We start from the raw sequence: 23,386 nt of genomic DNA on the forward strand, positions 1-23,386 counted from the left end.
GGGCTTTGTGATTTCTAAGGGAAATGTTGTTTATCGTTGTGATAGGGAGGATAAGGTTGTTTCTCTTGGAGATTGGTTGTTTGAGGGAGATGTAGATCATGAATGTTCATCTATTGAAAATTCAACGAATAATTTTCATTCCCTTATTAGTGATGTGAGGCAAGGTGGTGAAAAAGAGATCATTTGTGAGACCATTTCTCCTATCCCCCCACCTCATCATATTCCATTTTCAAGAAAATTTGATCATATTCCCTCCTATCCCATGTCACTCCCTTCTTTTCTCAAAGAGCCTATTGGGGACCCTCCTTCTATTTGTAATATTCAAGCTCCACACTCATCGATTATTGAGGAAAAGGGTGATTTTGCCACCAAAAAACATTTTAAGGAGAGTTTGCCTTACTTTTCTTCTTCTTCTTCTTCTTCTTCTTCTTCTTCTTCTGTTGAATTTTCTTTTGATTCTTCTTCTTTTTCTTGGTATTTCTCTCCTCATTTGCGTGCACTTTGCGTGCACTATCCTTGTGCACGTTATATTCCCGTCATTTTCTTACCTTCTTTCTTATGAAATGTGTAGTAGTGCATTTGACAAGCTCTTGCGATCATTGCAATATTATTTACTAGAACGGTCAAGCTTGGATCTTAAGCAAGCCTTTCTCGGGAAGTAACCCCGTTTTATTGCTTTCATTCTCGTTTCTTTTTAGAATAGGTTTTGACTCATGGAAATTTTTTTTGTGCTATGTGCTAGGTACATAACTTGATATATTCTTATGCATTGGTTTAGATCAAGAATCAAGGAAATTTGACTCCACTTTTTCTAGCACATGGAAAACAAGATTCAATTTTAGAGGTAGTCAGCTTCAAGAAGGTTTAATTGGGTCATTTGCGGGTATTTACACCTATCTAATATCCTGTAATATCCTTCCTTTCTCTTCCTCTAATGATTTGTGGGTTGTTGGACATATGTTGGTTGGTTGGATGACTTTCTTTCTTTTCTCCTCCCATGGATTCTTTGGTTTAAAGTTTGAGCATGTTGCCTCATTCAAGTTTGGGGGAGGGTATTCTATCATGTTTTTGATTCATATATATTCCATGCACATTTGTATATGCATTTCCAGTTTCTGTATTTTAAAAATTCCAAAAAGGTTTTGTTTCTATCAAGGCAAATTTGCAATGTGTTTTGTTTTGTTCTTACTTTGGACATAATACGCTTGGACTTGTATTCTTGAATGTCTTTATTCCTAAATTTCAGAGGTGTGCACGGTTTGAGAATGTGTTAGGTTGACTCTAGGATATGATATGCTAAGGTAGTTGGTTAAGGACTTTGGGACCATGAAGCCCTAGTTCACTTGCTTGTGGTAAGATGGATTTGCTCTCTATAGTGGATATGAAGACAAGAGTGAGTTATTGCTATCCCTAGTGAGGTATAATATTCAAGCCTTCATCATATTTTGTTGAGCGGCATATTTGGATCCTTGGCTATTGCATTCTCATATCTAGAACTTGACTTTTAGCTCCCAAAATCGCGACTGAGCCACTTTAGGGGATGACAAAGGCATTTCTTCGGGGTTCTTATATTTCTTTATATAAGATAGATTTTCTATTTTTAGATTTGGTTTGCATTTGCCCCTCTTGCTAGCCCTTTTGAGCCATATACCTTCTTTTCTCTAGCCACAATACAAGTCTTGAAGCCTTGGTTTCACTTTCTACCTTTAGTTTTGTGAAGCAATTTAGTTTTCGAGATTGTTTTATTGTTTATGGTGCAAGTTTACAATGATGAGTTTATTTACAAAGCAAGTATGTGTTGTTTATAAGTTTGTGCATAAAAGCAAATGCATTTTGAGAAAAAGCCGTCCAAAGTTAAAAGAGGCAAGGACATTAAATGAAAAAAGGAAAAGCTTGAAAAAAAATCGAAAAAAAAGTAAAAGAAGAACGAAAAGCACAAAAAGATTTTGTTATAGTTGTTTTTTTTCCCTATTTTTGTTATTTTTATGTTAAATAAGCCTGGGGGAAATTTATTTTATGAGCATAGTTGGTACTTTTGTTTTGGATTTGTTTGGATCTTATGGAAAAAGTTTCACTCGGGCTTCACATGTAGGTTTACCACCAATTTCAAAAGTTTTCCACACCTTTACTTTCCTAGCCTATATATTACAACCTTGAAAGTCCTTTTGATCCTAGACGGTTAAGTCATTTAATGGTGGTGGGAAATAGGAATCAAGCCTATAGAGCGAGTTTGCATAGCCAACATGTTGGGTAACCTTCTCATGTTTTGAATTTCTTACTTATTTTCTAGTTCCTTCGTGGAATCATGAGAATCTAACTTGAAAGTGGATTTGAAACTTGTAGAGAGGACGTGGTTTGATTGGTTGGAACAAAAGGTGGAAAGTGTTTCCGTTAGTTCTCTATGCTTAGCATATGTTATGTTTCAATCAACCTTGGACATCTTAGGACGTGCATACCTTTATTTTTTTTTAGAAAGATTGACATTCTTTAGTGCATATTCCATCATAAAAGTCCACTCAAGAACGTTTGTCTCTTTTACTTCAATTTATTTTATTTATTTATTGCTTTGCCTTGATTTTTGTCAAGAGTTATAGGTTAAACTCTTAGGATACCCTTACGAGAGCATACTCGTACTCTAGAGCGATCTAAGGGGTTTAAAGTGCTTGATGCATACGCTAAATGTATTCATGATTCCTACGAAAGTGAGTTAGTGTATATTCTTTCTCTTCTAGTTTTATTTGTTAAAATAAAATATATCGTTTTCCCTTGTGTTTGTTTTGTTTTGCTCGAGGACGAGCAAAAGTTAAGCTTGCGGGAATTTTGTAAGTGTCATTTATGTCACTATTTTTTAGGAGTTTCTAGTTAGTTTTTCATTGTTTTGATATCTTTTTACTTGGTTATAATAAGGTTTTATTTCATTTGTCGTGTTTGCATGTGAAATGTCATTGTTGATCAATTTTGGCTTTTCTTGCATATTTTTGGTTGCTTCTTGCATTATATTAAACATTATTGGTTCATTCTTATGTTTAGGAACACTTGGATAAGTTCATTGCTCAAGATTGAAGAAATATAAAACATAAAAGAACAAGTAATGAAGAAATGTGCCCTTGATTTGCAAAGATCAAAATTCAAATGCCTATATCTTTTTATCTACAAAACATATTTGAGTGATTCCAAATAGAGATGAAAGCTTATCTCAAGATCTTTCCAACGACAGGTCATATGCTCAATTCTGATGTAAAATGAGCTGAGGGAGTTATGTTCGTTTGAAGCTGGGCAGTTTTGTCCAACGCAAAGGAGCGGGCACGCAATCTAAGAGGAGCGCTCGCTCCAAACTTTCCGGAACAATTCTGCTTTTCACTGTTCCAGTTAGGAGCGCCCATGCACTAATGTTGGAGCGCCCGCTACTATACGTGCTTCTCGACTTTTTGCGGAGTTTCCTAAGCAATTTAGTAAGGGGTATAAATAGATTTTTTGCTCATTTTAGAGTAGGAATTCATTTTTTTAGTAGTTTTTTTTAGGTTAATTTTAGGTTTTTAGAGAGAGAAACTCTCAAATTTTGGAGAGAGAAAGTGAGAAACACAATGGTTTTCATGGTTTTGGATGATCAAAGGAGGAATTTGATGATTTAAAGATCTCCATTTAATATCAATGAGCATTTCTTAATCTCTTTTCTCTTTATGCTTTATTTAATTGCTTTCATCATGTTTGAGTAGATTCGCTTTTACTAGGTGTTGAGTGAAGCTTTGTAATGATTAATTGAGTTATTTGAGATAAATGATGATATTTGTGTGATTAAATTAATAGAATTGATGATGGCAAGTTGTTTATTTGGATTGGATTGATCTCCCATGATAGCAAACTTAATTGCATATTGGTTCTAGTTTGACAAGGGATTATGAATTAGAATTGATATATTTGATTGCATTTTGGGTAAATTTCTTTTATGCACCTAGTCAATGAGGGATCTAGGCTAGTAATTTGAGAGATTACTTTTGAGTGTAGTTAATTCTCATTTTAATTCCTTCTTTGCATGAATGATTATCAAATGGATTCTCATTAGCTTATTATTTGTTCAAAATGGATCTTTTCCCTTAGTAGACTTTATCATACCTTGTTCTTTATATGTGTTTTAGTGTAGTTATAGTGTCCTTTATCCATAAACCGACTTCAGCGTAGCTTAAGCATTAGATCAAGAACAATCTAGCATTACCGTTTCTTGTGGTTCGACTCCGAACTTACCACTAGACTTGTTTAGGGGTTAGTTTTAGCATTTATAAATTTATTTGACTGTTAGGAGGTTAGTCAATGACCTAATTTCCACGCGTCTAAAAATCTCCCGCTGTAGTCGCCACATTTTGATGGGCGTTTGAACGGTCGCACATTCCACACTCATTCAACCACATTTATATGAAAACATCTCACAAACTAAGCACAATGATAAGTAAGAGTTCTGTCCACAAGAAACGGGATATAATCGCTAAAGATCTTAACACGCAAGCTAGTTCGAAGACTTTTGTAGATTGGGGGTTCGTCAAGTAGACAAACAAACTATCGCTCTAAACCAAGTAATTAAAAGCACTAAGGAATGGGATCCACTCAACCATGGCAATTAGGCATATTGTGAGTAAAAGAGACAAGAGATAGCAAGGACTATGAATCAGACCAACCTCATGCAATTAGGAAAACAACTCACACTCCTAAACTTAGATCCCTTATTAGTTTAACAATAGGAGATACATAATCAAATTGCAATAAGTAATGACGTACTTAATCTACATTCCATGTCAAACTAAGCATAACATGTTATCAAGCTCCAAATTCAAGGGTAGCTACTCCTATCATGAAGAACTAACAAACAATCTCATACAATCAATTTAATCACAAATCAAACATCAATACTTCCTCCAAGTTTACTTAATTAACAATTAGGTTGAGTTTCACCAAACCCTAACAAGGAGGACTACTCACAATTCATTGTGAGTAAACAAGGAGGACTACTCACAATTCATTGTGAGTAACATGCAAAGATCCAAGTTGGGATTCTATGTAGTTTAATAATTAGGGGAAAAGTGATTCACTATGGATAAAACTAAATTGTAACAACAATTTATCAAGATTAAGAGAGATTCAAGTGACTTGCAATAACAAAATAAAATCAGAAAATAAGTAGAGACTAGTGAAAGAAGTTACTATTGAAGATTCAAATGTTGAAAATCTGAGAATGAACCTTGAAGTTTGCTTCTGCAATGATTAGATTTGAGAGTTTCCAAACTAAATCATCAACTGATTTAATGCACTAAGGTGCTAACTAAGAGGAAGTTTGCTAAAAACTATTACACTGCTTGCCCTCCTAAAAATGAACTGAAGGGGTAGTATTTATACTCCCCGAATTACATAGCTTAGGGAAATCCGTCAAAAGTAACCCGGATTCCCAGTCAGGAGCGCGCGCTCCAGAAGTAGGAGCGCCCGCTCCATAATCTTGCACGCCTGCTCCCCTGTTCTTCAAAAGATTGGCAGATTCAAAATTCCAGGGAGGAGCGCCCGCTCCTCGCAGGATGCGTGCCCACTCCTCGTTGAGGCAGATTCTAGCAGAACAGCTAGGAGCGCCTGCTCTGGCTCGGGTGCACGCTCGCTCCTCACAGGATCAGAAACATGGTAGAATTATATTAACTTTGCAGGAGCGCCTGCTCCAGAGGAGGTGCACGTCCGCTCCTCCAGGAGCGGCCTCTCCCTTCATTGATTGTTTGCTCTAGGTTCTTCCACGAGCTTTGTTTGCTTGTCAAAGCTAGTCTTATACCTGCAATCATGGAAAAACACATACAAAGAGGTGGCAAAGCCAAAATAAAACATTTATATACAAAAAAGGGGGGGGGGGGTAGAAAAAGGGGAAAAGATTACAAAACCGGGTTAAAATCACCACAATCAGTGGTCAAATAAACCACTTATCAAATCCCCCCAAGCTAGCCAATTTCTTGTCCTCAAGCAATTCACCTAACATAAAACAACCCCATTGATTAGTTTGCACAAAGAAAAGCACATGCATAGATAAAAGAATCCTTAAGCAATAAAACTTGAGCATGAGGTATATGCCTAAGATCTACCACAATCATGACTAACCAAGGCCTAGCTAACCTTCCCGAAAATACTCAACTTAAGCCTATTCAACAAATATTACCGCGTCCCCATCACAAAGTTCAAATCCCCCCTAATGGTAGTGTCTCATGACTCCTCGAAGGAGCCGGAAAAACATAACAATAGCGGGTTTTAAAATGCTCGACATCTTAATGAAAAAGTACCCTTTTCATAGGCTTGTGAACCAACTCCCTCCACCGACGATGGCTTCAACTACTCTTTCTATCAATACACAAAAATATGAGGATCTCGACACCAAGTTAAGGCATAGAAGAAAACTAAAAGAGCTTGTATTTGATTCCAAGCTAAAATGTAAACCATAAAGTACAACCCTAAGTAAGGCTCTAACTTGATCTTCAAATACAACTATGATCATACTCTAACACTAGGCGAAAAACCCCAATCCCCACCGGTTCAAACCACACATTCCCCACTGGTTTTGAACCGGTTTTGATTTGGGGGGTGCTAAATCCCAAAAGATTTCCCACCGGTTCAAAACCGGTGGCAAAAACCACTTTTCCCACCGGTTTTGGAGTGAACCGGTGGCAAAAACATCCGATTTAGCAAATGCCTGGAAGACTTTTCCCACCGGTTTTGGAGTGAACCGGTGGCAAAACCATGAGATTTCCCATCGGTTAACACATTGAACCGGTGCCAAAAGTCCCCAAAAATATTTTTTTAAAAAACTTTTAGCACCGGTTCTTTGCCAAAACCGGTGCCAAAAATGCTTCAAAAAAATAAATTTTTTTTTTCATTTTTTTCACTTAAATTGTACCAAATACTTATATATAATACTAATATACATAAAACACATATATTTTGTTCAATAACTTGTAATATTACACATTAAAAACTGAAAAAAAAAACATATAGCTGTTTTGCTGGGCCTGGTGCTACAACGTTGTGAACGATAGTGCATGTCAACAAGATAATTATAAAAGCTGCCCTGAACACCTCCGATAACTCCAAGAACTATCACAGCCAGGATATCATAACTACTGCTGTTCTGCTTCTGCTACTGCTACTGCTGTTCTGCTACTGCTTCTGCTACTATTGTTCTGCTTCTGCTACTTTGTGTTCTGCTTGCTGTTCTGCTATTGTTATTCTGCTACTGCTTGCATTGCTTTGCTTTGTAAATCCATGTTAGAACTCCTTGCTTTGTAAGAACATGTGATTTGATGGTCCAATCTGAATGAATAATAATCTGTCTACTTGATTAAAAGTTCACCTATGAACTTCTGTATTACAGCACCTATAAGCCACGTGTTTTGCATTTTAAGTCACTATATCGTCAATCCTGCTAACTCCCTCCTAAATCCATCATTTATAAATCGATTTTCTCTATTTCTGTAAGAAGGAAAGAAAGCATGTGTTAGTGGCAACATATCTTTTTTAAAATACATCTAAGATTAGCTTTTAATAGATGACATCAGTAATTGGACCTCTTTATATTATCAGGGTAATCATTGCAAAGAAATAGCTAGCAAGGCTTACAAAATTAGAGGGTTCTTCAATCTAGAATTGAAGTTGAGAGCATTTGTATAGTGTTCAAAAAGAGAATGTATATAGTTATATATAGAAAACTAAGGCTGAAGAAAACAACTTTTTTAATAGTAGAAGGGAGAGGGAAAAGGGTAGGAACTGTAAGAAAAGGTAAATTATTAAGCATACCTGCAGCCAACTCTGATCATAGACCAACATAAAGCCGTCCATGTGAAAAACAAGGGGTGTTTAAATATAGGGCAACCTGGGATAGAGATTGGCCTTCAGCATTATTTATAGTCATGGCAAAAATAAGCTTAATAGGGAACTGTTTCCTCTTAAATTTAAATGGATAGTTTAATGTCTCAGAAAAATAAAAGAATCTAAGCAAACCAAACCGGAAAAACAACCAAGGGAACAAATCATCACAAAAGCTTAATAAAACGAACCCCCTGATAACACAGTACTCAAATTAGATCTTTCCTATTCAATGCCATACTATACAAATTAAACAACAACAAACCTAATTTGTAATTTGAGTAGCCAAATCATATAAAATGCACCAAACAAAAACCATTTTAACCAACAAATAGTAAAGTCTGAATTTTTCAAACTAAATTATCATTAGCAAGCATCATTCTGAGTATCACTGTACAATCCAATATGATTATAAAGTCTAGCATCATAGTAGGGTAGTTTGAAATCTGTTCAGTTTTTGGTGTCCAGAATTAGCAGATTTAGCTTAATATAGGTTCAGTAATCAAGGTTCATTTGTTAAAGTACACTGTATAATTAAAAAAAAAAAGTTGCCTCTGAAACACCATATACTTATAGGCAAAAGAAAATGAAGAGAAGACAATAAGACTCTCCAAAACCAAACCACTCTATATATAACCAAAGAGAAAAGAGCAACACAACAATTTCACAATTAAATAGAAAGCCAATAGTACAAAAACAAAACAGCAAGCATTAAAATCAGGAACAAATTACATTGTCATCCTACACTAAATAGTGTTACTATGGGCAAGCTACCCTAAAATAGTCCTTATAGCCTTTCATTGTCTACAATTTACAACACATCCTATATACCAAGTTGAGAGAAATTACCTCTGTATAATTTCACTACTGCTATTGCTATTCTTCAATAATTTTGTCAGATTCTTCAGAACGTTTACCATCAAAAGCTGGACCTACGCCCACGGCAAGGTTTCAAGAAAACACAAAAGCTGGGATGAGGCCTCAGAACTCGGATAATAGTTTTTTCATAGGCACATATTGACAAGAGCTCATAAATACCACTAGTCATCATAGGCCTTTCACACAACTTTAACAAAAAAGCACTTAAGAAAAACATAAGTTGCTCGTGCATAAAGACAAGAATATCAATAGACCAAGTCAAAACTTAACAAGTACACCAAAAGGAAAGCAACAAATTTCAATGTAAGACTAACCTGTTCACATCTGAGGAAGAAGAGTCGATTTTCCTTCGACAATATGGTATATGAGCTCTTACACCCATTACATATAACATACTCATCTGAAATATAATAAAATGCTGCCTTTTAGATCTGATTGTTTGGACCACTGCAGAACATGGTTGGGGAACTATGTATTTTTGTCATGAAAATTAGGCTGCTAAATATATCCAGTCACGGCAGTCACAAGATAATGTAAGGCCATTTGCAATAAAGTTCATCATATCAAAGAGATTTTCTATTCATGCAATTAGTCAGTCATGATAAGCCTATATAATTTTATATAAGGATGACGCACTATATAAACATACGACTTGGCCTTGCATAAGAGAAATAGAGCACAATGATCACTGCCTCATCATTCATCAAGTTCTGTTGCTGAGCACAAACAGATACTCTGTGAAATATCTATGTTCCTTGTTCTAAATATAGCAAAAATGGCACACACTACAGTTCAATGTTGTTCATTGAGACTGATCTCTGAATTTATCATAATGGTCTTACAAAATCCTTTGTTATAACTAACATCGTATTCTGTGAATAACTCAAAATTCAGTTAATTTGCTTGTAACTTCTAATACTCAAAACTCGATTTTGCTAAACATTCTCTAGTTTTTCTATAACAGCAAATTAGCAAGTGCTAGTTGAACCATTTTATGATCATATCTCCAGTAAAACAGATAGGAGAAACACATGATATAAATCAAACCAAGAAAACAACTCATATTCATTGCAACTCATGATAGCAATATTCAGGTAAATTGTCTTATAATTTGAGACAAGTTGCTTAGTCTTATTTGCAGATTTGCATTATCATTTCTGATAAGGTTTACAATGGGATAACAACAATAACAAATGTATTTATCAACACAAGCAACTAATTTTTACAACATAAGTATCAACACAAACAACTTATTTTTTACAATGTTTGTCTCGACGACTCAATGCAAGCAACTAATTTTCACAATGTATATACCAACATAAGCAACAAATTTTCACAATGTATGAACCAACACGAGAAACTAATTCACACAGTGTACACACGAGCAACTAATTCTCCTAATGTATGTCATCCATTCTGTTCACCGTACAGAAAAACTGTATGAGGTGATACAAGGCTTTGAACATGATTCAAAGGTGTCACTTGGTGTCCAAAACAAACAGAACTCGATTCAAGTGGAACTCGGCTGAAGTCAGTAAGTACTAGCCAATTAAAATGGAACATCATAACCTCTCTGGCCTTGGTAAGTCCAAAAAAATTCCAATATTCACATCTCATATCACCACAAAACAACTTGGTCCATGATTCCCACACATCATATTCTTTCAACATCCACATATCAACTACATATCCACCATTATAATAAGCCCAAGCACACAAGTGTTCCTTCATACGACACAAACTAAAAGCAGAACAAACAATATCAGGACAATCAGGTTCCCCAAAATAGGCATTCGGCAATTTCATAAATTTGATCCTACGCCGACTAACCAAATCAAAGACAGCAATGCATCTGAGATTCATTCCTACATATATAAGCAATACAAACAATCACATAATGAGCTAGCTAAAGCTAAAGTCAAGCTAAAATGTAATAATTTGTCTATCATGACCCTTTTAGACAGAAAAATTACAGAAAAATGTAATAATTTGGGTCATATTTAGAATTTTTGTTCCAATTAGTTTATTAAAGGAAGATTTAATCAGTACTTAGTATCTTCATGCACCTTAATCTATCATGACCGTTTAAATTGTACCATTCCCCTCAAATAAAAAAATAAAAAAAATAAAAAAAACCCAAAACATATGAACTGTATAAATCATTGTTGTGTATTTCAAATACAGAAAATAATTATTGAACAATTTACAAGAACATATAACTTTAACAATCAAATGCCCACAAAAATTAAATAATGGAATATTTTCATAATTGATTGAATGTAAATAAATTATATAAAAGAAGATAAACTCACAAAATCAAAATCCCTAATTAGAAATAAACTCATAAACCTGACGATTAGGGCAACAAAAGAACTTCGAATAACCCTAAATTGAGTATATAAAATATTGAGTATATACTAACAATATTACGTTAAATTCTTCGACTTTCTATAACCAATAGTTCAATTATCCAACTTCGAATAACCCTAAATTGAGTATATACTAACAATTAAATACACGATTAACACTAGATTGTCAAATTAATATTAGATGATTAAAGAAAAAGAAGCATCTAACCTTAGAGACTGCTTCAATGAAGGAGAGAAAGCTCAGAAGCCCTTTCAATGGAGAATTTCGAGTACGCTTAAATGGAGGAGAGAGAGAGGAAGGAGTACAGCGAGAAACGCTTAAATGGAGGACGGAGAGAGGAAGGAGTACAGGGAGAAAGATATGAAGGAGTACAGAGAGAGAGGAATGAGTACAAAGAGATTCGTTTTAATGGAGGAGAGGGAGAGGAGAGAGAGGTAGCTCAGACGAGAGAGGAGGAAAGATCGAGGAATTGAAAGAGAAAGAAAGAAGAATATAAGAGGTTTTTTTTTTTTTTTAATAACAGTTTTCCCACCGGTTTGAAATGAACCGGTCCGAATCACTCACTTTTCCCACCGGTTTTGTTAGAACCGGTGCGAAAAACATACTTTTTCCACCGGTTTGGTTAGAACCGGTGGGAAAAGTCTTTTTTCCAATCCTGCCGATTTCTTTTCCCACCGATTTTCAAGAACCGGTGCAAAAAGTGCGGTGCCTATTTCATTTTTTCTACTAGTGTAAGAAAAAATGCACCCCCAAGCTTGTTTATTTGCTAAGGTGGTGACTATTTATCACATCACCCTTTTATTTTCTTTTTTTTTTATTGAAAACTTTATATACAAAACCAACTAATATTTACAATGAACAAGGAAAATACACTTAATAAAACTAAATCCGGTTTCCTTAACTTGCACTATTCGCATAGACATTATGAAACAACCTTCATTAATAATAAGGGTAGTTTAAGCCGCGATCTTAGGAGTTGGAGCTCAAGTTCTTGATCTAGGTACTAACTTAAGGAGGATCCTTGCCACTAATTCAAAGTGTTGATGGCTTGAAAACATAAAACCTCACTTTCTAGGACACATGTGGGATCAAATTCTACCTTTAGGGGTTCAAATTCCTTTGAGACAGGCGACACCATCTTACCACAAACCTAGACTTTAAATCTCGTACATTCGGTAAGGTTATTCTCACACTAGCCTAAACTAGTAAATTCTATGTTCAACCAAGGGCATCTAAACCATGCTCGAAATTTTATTGCAAAAAGAAAGCAAGTATCTACCACATACAATCCAATATCATCATCGCAAACCAAACAATGGCTATAGGCAACTGTTTTTTTTTTTTTTTTAAATAGGTGAAAGAATGGGGGATAAGAAAACTAGACAAAGAATTTGGATATTAGGGATCTGGATATTATTGGAAGAAGATTTGAAGAAAGAAAGAAATTTTGGATGTTAGGGAAAAGAAAAGAGGATATAGAAAAGGATTTGGATGTTAGGGTTTTGGATTTTTAGGGGAAAGAGAGGAGGCTCATCAACAAACATCATCATCAATGGGAAGCACATAAACCAAGCAAAGTTCATTAAAATGCAAACATTCAACCACTAATTAACCAACCAAGATAAGCGGAGCATAATCAAATTAAGCACAAAACTAACAACACTGAATCCCAACTCTATACAAGGCCTAAATGTTCCCCCAAGCTAGACATTTAATTACCGTTTCAATGAAAGAAAATAGGCAATGACAAAAACTCCCCCAAGCTTGGAATTAGCACCGTCCTCGGTGTCCCAAGGGTCAAAAGGGGCAATGAAACGGTAAGTAACTTGTCTAGATCATCTAATCTTGCAGGCGCCCCGGTGAATAATGAAAGTTGTAGTTAATATCTACATCACTAGGAGCAGCCGAGGCATCTACATAAGGAGGTAGATCGTAGTTGGGACAAGTACGCTAGTGGCCAAAATTCGGCACACCTTGCTCTCCCCAACCACCATCATAATCGGGTGGAAACACGTAATGCCCCCTTAGGGAGGGATCAAGTACCTCCGTAGATGAACTGTCACTACCAACCTTGGGGACATAGTAATAGGTAGGGTCACCCCTATAATCACTACCCCCGGATTGTGTGTAGACATAAGGGGGATAGGAGCGAAGCTCCCCAATCGAGCTACGCGGGCCTTGCCAGAAAGGGTAGGTGGGTTGGCCATTAGACCAACCCGGAACCGACCCTTGTTGAATGGATGGTTGGGATAATTGAGGTAAGGGAGAAAGTCTCCCTTCTCAACTTAATGTTGATAGTTCACCATTAAAGGAAAAATACAAAAAAAGAGTGTGTTTCTTTTTTACTACACTTGTAGCCTTGTTACTAATTGCAATTGTTGAGTATGTATGCGCATAACCCATAACAGAATTTTGGAACCTTACGATCCTCAGATTCAACAAACTTTTAGAAGGAGAAGGAGATCCGGCTCTAGGTCGTTAACTACTCCCCCAACTAGAGAGTTTAACTTTGAGGAACAACAAGACCATATGGGTGATCCACAACCACCACCTCAAAGACCTTTGAAGGAGTTGGGAAATCTAAGAGCTTATAGAGCTTCAAGTGGAATTGCTCCCCCAAACACCCCGACAAATGATTTCGAGATTCGACCCGCAATGATAAATTTGATTGAGAAAATACAGTTTAGTGGAGCAAAGCATGAGAGCCCTCTTGCACACTTAAACGAGTTTGAGAAATATTGCAACACGATCAAGTTGAATGGGGTCACTCAAGAGTTTGTGAGACTAAAGCTATTTCCTTTCTCCCTAATAGGAAGGGCTCTTGAATGGCTTGAAAAGGAGGTGAGAACCAATTCTTTGAGAACTTGGGATGAGGTAACCACAGCTTTCTTAAGGAGATTTTACTCTCAAAAGAAAACAGCCGAAGCAAGGGCGTTGATCCAAGGTTTTTTTGAAAGAGCTTGTGAAACCATATTCGAGGCATGGGAGAGGTATGAGGAATATCAAAGGGAGCTTCCTCATCATGGCATTCCCACATACCAAGTGCTTCAAATATACTACGGAGGCTTGAGCCCCTAAGGGAAGACTAGTTTGGTTGCGGGAGCTGGTGGCCCGATTATGAACAAAACGGAGGAGCAAGTTATTGAAATCATAGAGGATGTGGTGAGACACCACGTGGATTGCCAAGAAGGAGAGAGGGAGTCTTTGAGCAAAGGAGGGAGTGCGGTTTACTCCGTTGATCACCTCAACACCATCAATAATTTGACATCTCAAATCGCCAGCCTTGGCAAGGAGATGACATTAATCAAGGCAAAGCTTGAGTCCTCCTCTTCACACAAAGAGCATCCCTCCCAATCTAAGGGGAGAGGTATGCATTCGAACCATTCTACTTCTACATCTAATAACATGCCAAATGGGTGCTTGTTTTGTGAAAATTGTGGATCATATGATCATGACACCTCTTCTTGCACTCATGATTCTCAACCCCAACCCCAATATGAGGATGGTAATGAACTTCAAAATGAACATGTCAATGCTTTGTCTGATGGTAATAGACCTAGAAATGACAATCAAAGATATCTACCACCTAATCAAAGAGGGCAAGGGGGAAATTCCTATAATCAAAGAGGAAATGATTAATTACCATAACCAAAATTCATGGGGTAATAGAAAACAAAGGGACCAAAATCCCCAAGGTAACTACAACCAACAAGGTGGTTATGGTAACCATAACCATAATAACCAAGGGAATTATAGGAATCAAGGCCAATATCACCAAGGAGGGAACTCTAATAATAAGAACAATTGGAACAACAATAACAATAGGGGTTTTTCTAATCAAAATGCTTCCAATTCGAATGTGAGAGGTACTAGAGCTCCTCAAGATAACTACTATGCGAAAGCACCTCCACATAGATCTAATTTAGAAGAAATGATGGAAAGCCAAACTAAAATGTTCAACACTTTCATGGCCTCTAGTGATAAGAAATTTAGTGAAGTAATGACTCCTAATAAAATGCTTCAAACACAAATTTCTCAATTGGCCAGTGTTTGGGGTAAAAATTACCCCTGCCTCGTGGCCCTATGAGGGCCTGACACGTGTCACCCTCATACAAGCCCAAAGGGATCCAATCAGAGGATACCACGTGGCATTGAACCCCCAATGGGGGGAGCGGATTCTCATATGCTATAAATAGAGGAATCATCCTCATTTATTGGATATTCATAAATACACACACAAATCCCGAGCAATATTAATTGCGGAATCTCCCTGAATCAGAGAGAAATACCCATCTACTTTTCGCACGTTTACTCATCTGGAATCATACTAACTTGATCTTCGGAGGCGGAACTCCACCCAATCGGAGTTTCGTGGTTTTGCAGTTACAGAAGTCAGGCACGCATACTCAGTATTGTAACTCTCCCGAGGGACTTCAAAAACACCCGAAACATTTGGCGCTGTCTGTGGGGAGAGTACTATCGAGATGCAATCCGACACTATACCGAATGCAGAGGGCAGCCGGCCTACGGCTGACCCTGAGGTCCATACAGACCATGAAAGTGGCAGTGGTGACGACTACGACGTCGAAACCTATATGGCCCCAGATGGGTCATTTTGATCTAGGCGCACCCGTTCCAAGGAAACAAGGGAACGGGGCCAAGACAAAGCTGGTCCCAGCAACCAAGGCGGCTAGCCTGTTAGTCAACCCTAGGCGGCGGAGGGTGCTGCCCCCGTCACCAGAGACGAGCTCATGAAATTCATGACAAGTTTCAAAGGGGAAATAAAGGAAATAATCTAGAAGTCAACTGGCTCAAGCAAGGGTCAATCGGCAAAGAAGCCTTCTCCCTCCGGGAAGAAGCAAATCAAAGACTGGGTGGCTACTCCACACCCCAAACCCAAGGGGACGCATGGGCCCCTGATCGACCTTTCAAAACTTCGTTTCCCTAAATCAGGGCAAAGGAAGGCCATCTGGCATACACAGTCGGATGGGTCAAAGAAGACTTTCTCTGACGCCCGGATGTTCATCCAGGAGAAGATAAGTCAGACCATGTCTCAGTCGGCCTCCACGTCGACCTACCCAGACGGTTTCCAAAATGGTTCAATGAAGCATTCAGAGACGCAACAAGGGAGTCAGTCACGCGGCGTGTCTGCACGTATTGGTCCTCACGTGATCCAGCAGGCTCCGTATGTGCCCTAACAGCCATACGTCCCGTATGGATCTCCATTCATGCAGTCGGCTCCCTTCGGGGGTTAGGCGGCATATCAGGTCCAGCCTATGGACTGGCAGCTCCGGCTGCTACACCTTGGGGAACAGCGTTCGGCTTTCTCCAGGGAAATAACCGAGGCGGTACAACCGGCCACGGTTAAAAATGTGTTGGTCGGTACCTACGACGGTACCACCAACCCGGAAGACCACCTAATGGCATACACTAACCTCATGTACCTATAAGGGTTGGATGACGCCTCCTGGTGCAGATGGTTCCCGGCTACATTGAAGGGCATAGCCCAATGATGGTTTGGCAACCTGCCAGCCGGGTGCATAAATAATTTCAAGGTGCTTGCATACCTGTTTGCGTCCAACTTCTCCATGAACATCCCTACCAAAAAGACAAGTCTCGACTTAGGGGCTATCTAGCAGGGTGATAAGGATGGACTCCGGTCCTATGTTAGGCGGTTCAATCCGATGAGAATTCAGATTCAGGTGCTGTCTGACAAAGTTGCATATACAAACTTCTTTAAGGGTCTAAAGGATGGGTTAACTTTCAAATTTGACCTGGTCCGCAAGAGGGTAGCTACCCTCCAGGAGGCGCTTATGGAGGCTGAAGCCTATATACAGGCAACTGAACTCTGCACCATCAAGCACCCGTTGGAACCCAAGCGGTCCGACAAGAGAGACAGCTGGCCTACCCCGCTAGCAAAAAGGAAGAAAAGAAAAGAAAAAAGGTCTGGGCGGCCGATCGCACTGGTCAGCCGTCCCAAAAGAAGCAAAGGAAGTTGGAACCGTACGTCCCCAAGTACGAGTTTAACAAAGACTGCTCCTCCATCCTCATGTAGATAAAGGACCGGTTGACAATTGAGAGACCGGCTGCAATGAAAAGCTCTGTCAAGAACAGGGACAAAAGCAAATACTGCCAGTTCCATGAGGATGTTGGCCATGACACCAATGGTTGCTATAGCCTCAGGCGGCTATTGGACCGTCTGGCTGATGAGGGGGCTCTGAAGTCTTACCTGGTGAAATCCAAGGGTAACCCCAAATCAAACGGTGGACAACCGTCCAAAAAGCCGTTATGAGCTTTGAAACTGATGAAGAGCACATCTTCACCATCGCAGGCGGCTTCGCAGGCGGGGGTCCTACCATCCGGGGTACCAAGGATAACATACGGAAGTTGTCCAACCCAGAGGATGAGGATCAGGCGTTGAAAGACACCTTCCCTGAGGTCTTCATCTCTGAGAAGGATCGGGGTATGGTCAGGCGGCCCCACGATGACCCCATTGTCATCGAATGCAAGTAGTCAACGAATGAGTAAGGCGGATCTTAATTGATACCGGGAGCTCGTCTGACCTGATCAGCTACCAGTGCTTGACGAAGCTCAAGTACAAGCCTAGCAGTATGCACAAGGCTCCCCACCCCCTAGTCGGCTTCAGGGGAGGAGTGGTGCATATGGTGGGAAGGATTAACTTACCCATCCAGTTAGGAGAGAAGGGGGAAGGGCGGCACATGGTCTTCAAATTTTTGGTGGGACCGCCTACAATCTCATATTGGGCCGTCCTACCCTCAACGAGTCCAAGTCAGTCATCATCCCATCCCTCATGATGATTAAGTTTGAGAGGGATGACAGGTTAGTCGGTGCCCTACGCGGGGACCAAAAGACGGCTAGGGAGTGCTACCTCTCCGACGTCAAGCCGACTGCTATTGCAGCCGGCCATAATGAGGAGCTCGTTGACCTTGACGACGAGGAAGCCGCGCCTGCTCCCAAGGCAGCCGGTAAAAAGCGAAAGGCGGACCAATTGGCCCCCGCCAAAAAAACAAAATAGCAATCACTAGTCGGGGGAAGGCCGGATGACTCTTGACCCCAGCCGGCTGGTGAGAGTGTTGATGTCGTCCTGGAGGCAGACTTGCTCCAACTTCTGAGAGAGTTTAAAGAAATATTTACCTTTGAAGTGGAGGAGATGCCAGGCGTCATCCTAGATCTAGCCGTCCACAAGTTGGCCGTTGATCCCAAAATAAAACCGGTTAGGCAAAAGAAGAGGGATCATGGCGAGGAGAGGTCTCAGGCGGCAGCCGCCGAGGTCAAAAAGCTCCTGGATGCCGGGTTCATTCGGTAATGCTACTACCCGGATTGGATAGCAAATGTTGTTCTTGTCAAGAAGCCGAATGGTACCTTGCGGATGTGTGTAGATTACACAGATCTGAACAAGGCATGTCCGAAGGATAGTTACCCACTTCCTAAGATCGACAGCCTGATTGACTCTACAGCCGGCCATGCCTTGATGAGCTTCATGGACGCCTACTCAGGCTTCCATCAGATTCCCCTATGGAAAGAAGGATTAGGAGAAGACGGCCTTCGTCACTGATCAGGGGTTGTACTGCTACACGGTGATGTCGTTTGGGTTGAAAAATGTGCCCGCTACCTTCCAATGAATGATCAACACGGTTTTCATCAATCAAATCGGAAGGAATGTAGAGGTGTATATTGATGACATGATAGTCAAATCCAAGCTACAGGCGGATCACCTAGCTGACCTCCGAGAAACCTTCACCACCCTCAGGTGGCAAAAGGTCATGCTTAATCCCAAGAAGTGTGTCTTTGGTGCAGGCGTAATTTGTAAATCTCCGGAAGGGGATACGTATGAATATGCACTACGGTTCAAGTTTCAAGCTTCAAACAATGAAGCTGAGTTTGAAGCCCTGTTAGCCGGTATACGCATGTGTAAGGCGGCAGGGGCAAGGAAAGTTGACGCCTGCTAGGATTCTCAATTGATCGTTAGCCAATTCAACGGTGACTATGAGGCCACCCATCCGGCAAAGATCAAATACCTTCAGGTGGTTAAGGACGAGGCGGGTACACTTGACGAATTTCAACTAAGTCAGGTGCCCCGGTCAGAAAACAATCAGGTGGATGCTTTGTCCAAACTAGCCTCATCCGCCACTTGTGATACGCTTAGATCAGTCTTCTAGGAGGTCATGGAAACAAGAAGTATTGAACATGATCCCATTAGAATTCTTGATCGAAGCTCTACCTGGATGGACCCTATCCGGGATTATTTGGTAGATGACACTTTGCCGGATGCCCTTTCAGAAGCGACAACATTAAAAAAATGAGCTCTTAGCTTCGAAATGTACAAGGGGGAACTCTTGAGAAAGGAATACCGCCAGCCGTTGCTGAAGTGTGTTACCCCAGAAAGAGGAAAAGAGATGCTAGAGGACCTGCTGAAAGGAATGGTGTCCTTCAAACAAGTGTATTATTCTGATAAAGGGTTCAGAATTATTACAGAGCTAATTCTTCAGTAAGGTCAAGTGATCGGAATGCCTAGGTGGAGGCCGCTTTCGATCAGTAATATTAAGATACAATTAATATTACAGCTTAATCTTAATTGAACCCTTCGGGTCGAACCCAATCGAACAACCGATCCGAGGCGACGAATTAATCCGAAGGATTCAATAAGTCGTCGGAGTTTTACGAACATAAAGGTCGGATATTGAGCCTAGGGCGTCGAGACCGAGCGTCGCAAAATCACAAGCAACAAGTCCAGGCATAGCCGTAGCACCACATTGGTCTAGCCATGTGGATGCTAGGCTAGCTCAAGCTAGCATGCACCTAGCATGGCTAGGCGCAAGCCTAGACAAACTAGGTGTGCTAGGTGCACCATCGCTAGCACTATGAGCTAGCATGCGTGCGTGCCTAGCATGGCAGCACCATCGCTAGCACCGAGTGCTGGCATGCGTCCATGCCTTATATCGCAGCAGCATGCGCGCTGGCTTGCGTGCGTGCCTTCGCATGGCAGCACCAAGCAGCATGCTGTGCTCCGCAATGCACATGTGCATGGCCTAGGCGCCAGCACAATGCTAGCGAACGCCCAGCAGCGCCCAACAGCCTCGCAATGCAGCACCGTGCCTTCGCATAGCTGCGTGCTTACGTGCATGCCTTTGCATGGTAGCACCAAGCACATCGAGCTAGCAAGCAACGCCAGGCAGCAAGCAGCAGCAGCGAGGGGCCTCGCCCAGCATAGTAGCATGCGTGGCTCGCTAGCAGCATGCATGTGCTGGCTGGGGGCTGTGCGTGATGCCAGCGGCTGCGTGCTGGCATGCTAGCTGGCAGCCAGCCCAGCTGCCTTGCTTGGTGCCGGTTTTGTGAGAGGTGGGGACCAATGCTTGGAGCAAGCCTTGGGGAGCAAGGCAATGGTCTCCCCCATTGGTTTTGGTCTTCACCTAACCAATTCTCTCCTCTTGACACTTGTTGCCTTGTGATTGCATTTGCTAAATAATTTATTTTGAAATTAAATAAATTAGTGCATTTGCACATGATCCCACATTGATCATGAAATGGGATTCAAGTTCCCATTCTTTATAAATACCCACTTGGTTGGGATTTTGAGAATACACACTTGAGTGAAGCTATAAAGGCATCTCCATTGTTGAGAATACCTTAAGTTCGTAAAACTCCAAAGTTTATATTTTGTTCGGGTCCCGACTAATCTTCGGGACTTAGGACGATCGGGTCGGGTTCGAGGGTACGAACCGTCGGAGGCCTTGCATTTGCGAGGTTGAAGTAAGAGCTCTTTTAGCGAGCGAAGCACGCGTATAGGGTATAATTCTTTATCCCTTCTTCTCTTAATTATGTATTAATTATATTTGCATGCTTTAATTGCTTTGATTATCGGGGCGGGTCTTGGGGGGTTTCTTTCCGCGTAGTGAGGGTCACTACGAAACCCTACAGCGGTATCGGAGCCACGCTCCTTTTAATTATTGCAATTATTTATTAATTAAGATATTTTAAAGTGGATTTAAATTCTGGTTTTGCTTTTCTAATTGGATTAGAAGCTCGTTTTAATTAATTTTAAAACTCGTATATTTCTCGTTTTGGATGTCGAACCCAGATTTTGGCTTAAAAATAGTGTTTTATGGGTGGAATCGACATTCTGAATAAGTTTCAACCTTCTGCGAGAACTGTCCAGAAGCCAAATTCGAGCCAGAAACCCATTTTTTGAGGGATTTTTCATTTTCAACGAAAATTTTAAATCTTTTATGCCTTGATTAATGCAAGCATGTCAAGGGTAGATTAAATGCATTATTGCATCCCTAATCTACTGCAATTTAAATATCTTTTAAGCATGATTATGGAATTATAATATGTGCTTAAGTTGAGATGTTCTTTTTCACATAAACTTGTTTTTTCACAATTATGCAAATAAATTGCATTAATGTGTGAATACTTGTTGTGAATGTGTAATTTTAAGTTCCTAGTATGTTAATGATCTAATCTTTAAATGTTTAAATGATTGGAACTTTAACCCTAAATTCCATGTTGAACTAATTTTGGATTTTTCATATTTGGTTGATTAAAATCCTTAAAGTTCAAATGCTTGTGAGTAAATGTTGATTAATCTTCAAATTGGAAGATGTAATTTTATTATTTTACACAAGTATAAAAGTTGAAAAATTTTATCATTGGATGATTAATTTATTTTTCCAAATCCCTATTTGTCAAATCCATTATTAATTTGCATATTGGTTAAATTAATTATGGACATAGCTCTTTCAATTTTAAGCATCAAGAAAGACCTAAAACTGTTCCAAAGTAATTTTGGAAAATTAGGCTTGTGCACCGTTAAAAATTGAATTTAATTAAGTTGGACTTGTTTTATTTTCATTTTTGCCCTAAATTAATTCAAAAATAAATTTAGAATAATTTTACGTCGCACGTAAATCGGGATTAAAATCCCGAGAAAAAAATGCACGCAAATCGAGGTAAAAACCCCAAGCGTCACCAAGACTAGCCGGGCTGCCTATGGTGCACAGGGGCCAAGCCATGATACTGCTATGCGATGTGTGGCGAGGGTTGCTGTTGCGTGATGCCTGTGCTGGGTGCGTGGGCCTCATGCTGCCGGCGTGCTTGTGTTGCTGCTGGGCAGCGAGGCAGCAAGCCCCAGCCAGCCAGCCCACTGCTGGTGCTAGCTAGCAGAGCATGCTGCGCTAGGCGTGCTTGCTAGCAGCCAGCACCACACGCAACACTAGGCTGCCTTGAAGCCCTAGTGCACATCCCACTAGGATACGAGTGGGCGGTTTTGGCTTTTGTGATTAATTAAGTTAGATGCGGAATTTAGTAGGAGCTTGGCTAATTACGTGAACAAATTGCGCCTTAGTAATACATAATGTATTAAACAACTTTGACTAGTTTTAATTAGGCGCGTTAATCGGATTAACCACCTACATTAGTTACTGGTTTTGCGTGTTTACTTGTTTTTTTCTCGTAAAATGCATGGGCCATTCACAAATAGTGAATGGGTGAATGAAAGATTGTTTCAAAACAGGTTTTGAGAAAAATGGCAACTAGTGGGACCCGACCCTAGGATAGAAAATACGGACTGCGTTCCGTTATGTATTTTTGTAAATCTAAATACGGTCTGCGTACCGTTAAGTATTTTTGTATTTTAGATTAATCTTAGTCGTAGTAGCTAGTAATTTTATTTTGGCAAAGATGTCTTAAGACGGCGTCTCGATGAAGACGAGCCAAGATGAAGGCCCTTGAAGATTTCAAGGGGTCATGCTAGTTTCCAAATGCATCTATTTTTTATGTCTTATATATATATATTGTTGTTATATATATATATATATATTTGAATGTTAGATGCATTTCTAGGATTTCAAATGTTGCGATGATTAGTTAAGTTCACTTAAATCAACCAACATAGAAACCCTAGGTCCCTTAAAATATTGAGCTAAAATTTGCCGTTCCAAGAACAACACTTACCGAACTAATGCGCGTATGTGATGGGCTACGCCAAAGCGAGGCATCACTACTTCCCTAGGAGCGTAAGGTATACTAGGTATACAAGTTGTCTTGGTTAAGCTCAACGATATCAGTAAGGAGTCCTTAGATGTCTTGGCAAAAGAGATAAAATGTCAAGAATGCATTAGATGCGACATTTTATCAAACCGAGAGTAGCTTAGAGCTATTAGCAATTGAATTGCTTACCCTAAAATATCTAGTGTTAAGACAAGCCAAAACATGCTTAATCACTTTTTAATTTTTGGGATCT

The 23,386-nt window shown here is 39.8% G+C and overlaps 1 long non-coding RNA gene across 1 annotated transcript; it reads right to left on the reverse strand.

Moving 5' to 3' along the window:
• Nucleotides 1-6,963: 6,963 nt before the first annotated feature.
• On the reverse strand, nt 6,964-11,943 carry LOC110694957. Its single transcript, XR_002506001.1, has 5 exons — nt 11,332-11,943; nt 9,069-9,154; nt 8,725-8,807; nt 7,807-7,882; nt 6,964-7,482 (listed from the first exon to the last, which is right to left on the reverse strand). It is a non-coding gene; the product is annotated as an uncharacterized LOC110694957 (long non-coding RNA).
• Nucleotides 11,944-23,386: the final 11,443 nt, after the last annotated feature.

This window comes from Chenopodium quinoa, unplaced genomic scaffold (genome assembly GCF_001683475.1).
Source record: "Chenopodium quinoa cultivar QQ74 unplaced genomic scaffold, ASM168347v1, whole genome shotgun sequence".
Classification (NCBI taxonomy): Eukaryota; Viridiplantae; Streptophyta; class Magnoliopsida; order Caryophyllales; family Amaranthaceae; genus Chenopodium; species Chenopodium quinoa.